Below are 8,756 nucleotides of genomic sequence, written 5' to 3'. Positions count from 1 at the left end.
TAGAACAGAATTTACGATGATCTCTCGATCTACATACGACATTATTCTAGGCGTTGCCTTTTTACAACAGTATGACGCAGCTCTCGACTTTAACAGCGGCGAAATATCATTAAGCCCTAGCCTTCGAACGGCCCTCACTGAAGAATTACCGCGGGCTCAGCAAGCATTTTCTATCTTTGAAGATACTGTCGTACGGCGATGTCCGCCATCTTAGTCCTAGTTGTGTCCTCGAGAGCGGTTTTCAATGTATTCGATACTCTGGTGGAAACGGCCTCCCTTGCCGCGCAAAAAAAGGTGTGCTGGTGCCTCACAGTGTTGTTCGAGTGAACGAGGTCAATGCCACGCTTTGAACTATCAATAATTACAACGAACCTGCCATATTGTCCCGTGGTTTCAAACTTGCCGACTTTGAAGAACGCCCTTCTGTGTCAATTGCTGCGTTCAGTGAAGGCGTTTCTCATCCAACTGGATGTCCCGGCTTGATCGATTCCCGATTCCAGTCCATGATAAACAAATCGTTTCACACCAACGACCGTCCGGTATTGACGGAAGTGCTTTTGAGACATGTGGACGTGTTCGAGTTCGCTCGCGATCAGCCACCACCAATTTCGCCTTCCTTCATCCATCACATAATCAACAATCACATGAACCCTATTAGACAGACGCCGTACTGTGTCTCGCCTTCAGAACAATAACATAATTGACGACCAGGTACGCGATATGCTACAACAAGAAATTATTCAGGAATCATTGAGCCCGTGGGCAGCCCCTGTGATTCTCTTGAAAAAGTAGCATTAGCGATCTGTCGACTGTAACTACATCAACTCTGTCCAATATGAATGAATTGTCATGCCGTTGAGCGAAAGCAATGCTTTGGCTACCTGTGAAAGATTTATGGACACCCTTTTCGTTAAACTGAAGTGGCAAACTTGCATGTGTTACCTAGATGGCGTAGTGATTTCCGGGAGATTTCTGGGGGCCAAGCAAAACAGCCGTTTAGCTGTTCTCCTTAACTGCATGAAGAAAGAAGTCCTCGTGCTGAACTAAAAGAAGTGCTGCTTCGGAAAACGTCGAATACTTGTGCTTGGACATCTGGTTGACAGAGACGGTGTTATGACCAGCCCACAAAAAATTGAAGCTGCCAACTGAGTTAAGAGCTCAAGTTTTTGAATGAAAACGTAGCTTGTTGGTGCTTTGCTCTTGCTTTCTGCGCTTCATCCCCGAGTTTGCTGGCGTAGCCTACCCGCTCACATGCCTTTTGCAGAAAGATTATCATTTCAAATGCACTCCCCAATGCGATTCTGCGTTTTGTCTGCTCAAATGTTTTCTTTACTTGTGGCACATACTGCGTCATTTCAACCCGACAGCTGCTACTGAACTCCACACGGACGCCAGCAGCATCGGCGTGGGTTCTGGGTTCATAAAACGACATGGTTAGAATCAACACGTTGCTGCTCACGCAAGTCGCATCTTCAGCATGCCTGAACTCAACAATACCGTTACAGAGCAAGACTATCTTGCTGTTGTTTTCGGCGTACAGTGGTTTCGCTCCTACCTTAAAGAACATACCTTTACAGTCATCATGGATCATTATTTGCTTTGCTGGCTGGTGAATCTTTGCGACCTCTGCGGTCGGTTGGACGGCTGGGCATTACGCCTTCAGAAGTTCAGCTTTACTGTGTCGTACAAAAGTGGTCGCCAACACGCCGACGCTGACTGCCTCTAGCGGTTGCCCCTCAAGAATACTCTGCGGTGAAAACTTTGACGACTATCTTGGCGCCGTTTCCTAACGATGTCCGGATTTTGCCACTTTCCAGCGAGAACCGCGCAAAGGTCACGATTTGGTACCGCTTTTTAAAAAGCTCGTGATCCGACATCTGCTAACCCTTTCTGCATTCGCGACTGTTTGCTCTACCAGAAAGGTACTCGTCTGGCGGTTCGCGCTTCCTTCTCGTCGTTCAGACACGCCTCTACTCATCTCTTCTACATGCAATACACGATGGCGTCACAGCTGGGCACTTGGGGTTTCCAGGAAGCTTACCCGAATTAAGGAACGTTTTTACTGGACAAATATGCCTCGAATTACTCAGCGGTATTTGACGTGTGATATAGTGCCAGCGGTTCAAGCTTACTACGACTTCGCCGGGCCGCCTGCGCCCGGTGACACCGCCGACCACATAATATGAGAAAGTGGGTGCTGACATCGTAAGCATTTTTCCCCGCTCATCCAAAGGCAATGGCTGGGTCATCGTATGCGTTGATCATCTCACGTTTTACTGTGTAACTACCGCCATCCCTTCCGCTATTACGGCTAATGCATCTTTCTTTCTTCTTTATGCTGTTTTCCTTCATCATGGGCCTCGTGTCATTATTAGTAAACATGGCCGCCAGTTTACGTCATATGTTGTTGAACAGTTTCTGCGCTTTTGTTCTCGCCAATTTTGTCACTCTACAGTGTACCATGACCGCTCAATGGAAGTGCACTAGGTGCGGCTTGCTGCGTAGCGCCGCCGTCAATGGGCAAGCGTGTCCTTGGGGGAGTTTACAGCTGAGCCCGCTATTTCTGCTGAGGGCGCGACTGTTTGGGAAGACGTCGCTGCCGCGGTGTCCGGTTCTGAGCGCGCGGTTTGCTTTCTTTCTTGAAGCGTTCGCTTCGTATCTGCATAGTCAATGCAAACTTTATTTTGTGTGCGTGTGCAAGCATGTTACTGTCGAGAGGGGACGCGTTTGCTTTTGGAGGCGAAAGCATCTCTAAGCTCATGGAGCGAAATCTGCGCTAAGAAGGTATGCGTCGCATTTCTGGGTTGATGTGTCAATCGCAAAAGGCGGATATGTGACGAGAGAGATTAAAATGAAAATTATTGATGGTGATATTCAATGAATCAAAGGTATAAATAGTCATCAATAGAGGTAATGGCTAACGCTAATGACGCATAATAATGATTAATAATTACTAGAATGACTTGTAATAAAGAACATGTGGAACTACAACTTGGAATGACCGCAATCGATTGGAAATCAGTAAATTTGTTTTGCTGTCTATGGTAATGACTGCAATAACTAGCCATGATCATTATTAATGCTATTGACTACGAAATGACTGATTTATCAAACGACGACTTATAATGGCCACAACTGATTGAAAATGAGTAAAGCTGCTTAGCTAAGTGGTAGGGACTACAATGACTAGGTAGATAAGACTCATGACTGCAAAACAACCAATATATCAAACGACGACTCTAATTGACGAACTGAGACAAACGATAGGAGAACGGTAGACCTTCGCCGTTTTACACTTAATAGACCTCTAAGAGACCCTGTAATTTGTTGTGCTGAGCTCACTTCAGGCAACGGCAGCTGCGAAGAGTGGAAATGCACCCACTTCCTCTGAAAGTAAAACTTCGCTGAAGTTACTAAGCCCAAATGGTGAAATATAATGCGCTAATAGCTGTCATTGAATTTGCTACGAGGACATCAGATTGGCTTTTTGGTAGCTCATTATAGGTTAACAGCGCAAAGAAGTCAACAGAAATACAAGAGACGAAGACAATACAACAGTGCTAGTTGTGTTGTCCTCTTTCCCTGTGTTCCCGTCACGTTGCTTGCGCTGATAACCTATAGTTACCGGGAAGCTGGCCAGTGAACTAGCGTGTTTACCGATGGTTTATGATGCAGATGAATACGTTGAGGCTGCACGAGTACCTTTTTTTGCAGGTTATGTTGCCAGGTCATGTCAGGAAATGGTATGAAAGAATTTTTTCATTATAGCATGCAATTTATTTTAAATTTTGCTTGCAGTCTTAGTGGCCTTGTAAGCAAAGAAATCTGAGCATAAAATAGTTGTTTATACTGTTGAGGCTTTGTGAGCCGACGCGAGAAAGGGAAAAGCCCTTTTGCACAGAAAATCTGGCGCCCGCTTTGTCACCGGAAAAACACCTTTCTGGTGATGATATGGCCCGACACCTTTGGCGCAATGAGAAACGTCACATGTTCAAGGTGCCAGGAATTGCCAACTCAGAGAGAGTGAATAAATTATAAGCTTCAAATGGCAATTGAAAGTTGGGCCCTTAAACCCCAAGTCAGGTAAATTACTCCTATAGGGCATATATGCACGTCCGTACGGCTTCGGTAAAGAGGGGCTTTATATATGTGTCGGGTGCTATTTCATATAATGTGGTGGCTTACGACTGTATTATAATTACTATCAGACGGAGGTAGTAAATAAGATATGTGATCAATAAGCGAGTAGCAAATTTCGGGTACGCCAACGAGGATACGCAAGGGGAGTTAAGAACCTCCAGTTTTTTTAACACTACCAAGTTGTTGCTTTATGCGATACTTGGTAATAGTTTTCAGGCGACATGTCAGTCATGCAAGAGTCTGTTGCAAGAAACTTGAGCTAACTGGAGCAGTTACGGGTTAATGAAAAACGAGGACAATGGTGGCTTGATGTAGCTCGCAATGGAAGAAATTAAGCTTTGTCAGCTTGCACGCACATTCATTAAACGAATAATGAAGTCTCAACAGGTCTGGCGAAGCAGCAAGCTGTGTAAACTTTAGATTTCAGGATTTCTTCCTCACTGTACACAGTGCCTGGAGCTAGTCAGTAAAACAAGTGACCATGCTCTCGCTGAGGAGCTATGCGAGATATTTTTAAATAAGTTGCGGCACTCACTGATAACGAACTTGGCCGGAAATCTCAACTGAACAGTAAAGCGACGTATAAGGCTACGGCATATACCTCTCGCAAGGAGGGTTCTCCGTTTATAAATGTTAATTTTCTTCCTTCATCGTGCGACGATTCAATAAACGTACCTATCTCCTCGCTGTAGCTCGGCGGCAGTTGCGCTCGGACGAGTTTCATAACTTCGCAATACTAAATGTATTTTTCTGAACTATGACAGCTGACATCCTTGATGTTTTTTTTTAGTTTTATTCTACATACCCCTAAAGGCCCTCATACGAGGGTATTACATGGGGGGGGGGGGGGGTTATCACCTAGATTTTACCCAATAAACGCCTTTCTATTTTCACCGCAACAGCTGTCAGAGGTTGAGATTAGAAAGGTTGGGTCACGCTTTTAGAGAGTTTGCTCACAGTAGGTACCACATTTTTTATTGGATAGCGCTGGTACCTTAGAACAGGTCAACATCAATTTTGTGCATACTAGCTCTATGCAGGAAGGAGTAAATGATATGAAAATGAAACGAACGAAATTCGCGACAGGGTGATTTAAATAATTATGCATTAGGCTGCCGTGGCCACTGAACAGCTTCGAATTGTTCACAGCCTGGTGACATTTTTTTGTGACAAACAACTTGACACGAACGCACCATCACGGTGAATTTGAACTACCATAACGTTAAGTTTTTCGGTGTACAATCCAGTATACATCCTTGCCGAGCGGCGCTAAGTTCTGACATGATCACACTAGACATGACCGTATATACGAATTCGTGTTGCTAAATTGTGTGCAACGGTGCTCTTATATCCTTAAAATAACAGTCTCATACCCCGCCGAGGTCTCAGTTAAAGTGAACCCTGGCGCAGCTCTGCGCGCGCGGCTCTCCCCGAGTGGTGGCGCCGCAAGGGTGGCGACGGCAAGCAGGCGACTCCCACCTCCCGCCGGTTTCGGGCGACGCAACAGGCTGCAGCTAGTGCGCTTGCATAGAGTGGCCGTGACTGTACCATCCCCTGGCAAATGACCTCGTTGAGCATACAAACCGGACACAAACGAACATGCTTGCAACGTATGTCGACTCTCATCAGAACTCCTAGAGGCATGAAACAACTGCTTATAGCCCATTTTTTCTTCTTTATGCCACCTCTCCCCCTCCCCCCCCCCTCCCCACGTTCTCTCAAAACCGCTATTTCTGTGTTCAGCACCCTGTGTTCAGGCTCGGCGGCTCGCCTGGTTACGCACTCTGGCCTAGCATCGCCGCTCTAAGAAGCTCTACGATCATTGGCACCAGGATGTCTGATACTTTCCCGGGGACTTGGTATAGCTCTGGATGCCTATACGAAAGTGTGGTTTCTCCCAGAAGCTGCTGTCACACTACACAGGCCAATTCCTTGTGCTAACTTGGGACGATGGCTTGAATTACGGGGTGTCTCGCCAATCTTCCCAAGGCCGCCCCTCTCGGAAAACACAAGTCGTGCATGTCGCAAGGATGAAGCTCTGCCACTCTAGAGACTGTCTGGCAGCTAAGGGGGCTTCGTCTGTCAGAAAGTGCTAAAGAGAAGAAAAAGGTCGGGGGAGGAAGATCAAGCTCGCCGCCATTCCGCGAATGCACGAGACTAAGGTTGAGTCATATTCAGTAAATAAACCTTAACAATACGAATATTTGTTCCCAAGAAACGAAAGTCGCAATTCCTGACACACGTTTTTTTATGCAGCAGTAAAGAAGCAACTACAATAATGCCAAAAGCCTGTTTGCGCGATTTCACAAAGCGAACATGAATCAGAATCTCAGTGGAAAGGCACGCCTGTAAAAATGAACAGAAAACTGCCCTTAATTTCTGTATTGTAAGTAAGATTGGACCGGTTATAGAACTTGCTGGAAATCGTGCAGACAGACAAGTTTCTTCTGTACCTCAAGACCTAAAGAACCCGCAAAATAGGAACAAACAGGAGGTACTTGAACTTAAATATTAAAAATTCACTAGAGCACGAAGCTGGGTCCTGACTAAGTAAAACATAGATGAGATAAAAGGACCTCCTGCTTGAAATGAACAAAATAGATCAGCACTGTAAGCTCCGTGAACTGTGTAAGGATGACATTCAAGGTCTACACACACTCCCTTCAAGACACGGCAGCAATAGGTCATTATTGTTAGATTTATGTCGCGAACTGGTAAAACTAATTGTATATAAAGAACAAGGTATGTATTCTACACGACAATATCAGGCAACATATTCGTAGATAACCAAAGGGCAACCGGTAAACGGCTGCGCTGGTTTACAAGATATGAAACCGAAAGACTATCAATATGCCTGCACTGCGCGTAAAAAGGCGCACCATTTCGAGAAAGTGCCCTAGTTCAACTGCGAGAAGGGTAAAAAAAATGCCAAACAAATTGTACGGGCAATTAGGACCAGTGAAGTACGATGAAGTGAATGTGTCTGTGGCGCGGGGGTCCGAAACCTCCACTACACGGCACCTCTTTCTCTCGTTTTTCCCTTCCACCTTTGTGCTTTTTTTTAATGGCTAGGATAAGGTGCCCGCGAAGGATGTTGACAGATACGCTGCGTTTTACTTCATGTAACCCAATTTGAAACAATGCTGATGCCTGCTGTACGGCGTCTGCTTCTACATGCTCCGTGGTGCGCCGTCCGAGAAAGCGCTAAATGAAATCCACCGCGCGGACGCCTGGGTCTAACGCCCAGCAGTGTCAGCTTCTTATATGCCTGAATCACCTGATGACAAGTGGATGCAGCTAGCACAGGACCGGGCTAATTGGAGGAATATGCGAGAGGCCTTTGCCCTGCAGTGTGTATAGTTAGGCTTAGGAGGATGATGATGATGACCCGATGACGTCATCACCAGTCGTGACGCCATGACCGAATGTGACATTATAATTGCGTCACTTCGGGTTATTAGCCACGGGCGCATGTGACGTCATAATGACGTCAGCATGTGATCACGTCGTGGCGACAGTATCTCATGACTAATTAGTCCTGACTATTGACTAATTAGTAGTAGCTAAATGCGCCGCTGATTAGCCTGTCAACATCACAACTATCATCCTCATGCTTGGCGTGGCGCGATTAGTAAAGCGCTCTGCGAGGATTCGAAGGCTCTATGATTGAGTCCCGATGGAGACATTTTTTTTTTCATGTGGAGACCGACCCAGCGGTGTGACATAATGGCAGATGACGCTGCGAGCGGGCGGCGTCCTCCAGCTGCGGCTGTTGCTAGGCAGCTGCTCTGGTCATTATCACGCTAGATGGCGAGCAGGTGGTTTCTAGGCCCCGCGGTGCAACCACGGTGGAAATTAGAGCACGGCGAAATCGCTGCATCGCTGCCAATGTAGTTTTCGTTTCAAAACTTTCCTAAGTGGGACGTTTCCGTGTGGTACATCCTGATTATGAGCATGACGAGTCAAACTCTTCACACGTTTCTTAAGAGAGAGGACTCTGCTCTTAGAAAACACATCTCTCTTTTTGATATGAAAGCATGAAGCCTCCAAAAGAAACATGTTGAAATGGAAGCATGTAAAGTCCTTATAGTCTTCTACTGATATCTAAGTTTTCTCAGAAACCTGGCCTTTTTGTATCTTAGAACTCACCAGCTTTTGGGATTACAAGCATGTTTTGTAGCGACGGACAAAAAAAAAAAACATTTTTCAACAGTAGAAGTGTTTCTGTCGTCCCGTCCTTGTGGGACAACGCTGAAGCTGTGTGGACCAGACACATGTGCATATTTCCAATAATTACCCCCGTTGTATTCTCAGAAATAACAAAAACAAATGGTTATCATCTCACACTACGCAGTAACTGATTACGCATTTTGGGATTCGGGCTCGTCCGCTCAGAGAATATTGAGCGCACACTTCAGAACATGTGCCTTATATACTCACGTCCTCAAGAACGTCCATTCCACATCATATTGTTAGGTAAAAACGCCCGCTCTACGCAGGTTAGGTAAAAACGCCCGTTCTACGCAGAATATTCCATCAGCACTCCAAAGTTGAGGGCGCCTTCAGTGGAATGACGCTATCAAATAAGGTGCTTTGCGTTATAGGGCTTCATGCCC

Source organism: Amblyomma maculatum, chromosome 11 (genome assembly GCF_055883805.1).
Source record: "Amblyomma maculatum isolate TAMU_Amacu chromosome 11, ASM5588380v1, whole genome shotgun sequence".
Taxonomy (NCBI): domain Eukaryota; kingdom Metazoa; phylum Arthropoda; class Arachnida; order Ixodida; family Ixodidae; genus Amblyomma; species Amblyomma maculatum.
The sequence above is the reverse complement of the archived record's forward strand: the minus strand, read 5'-3'. Positions refer to the sequence as shown.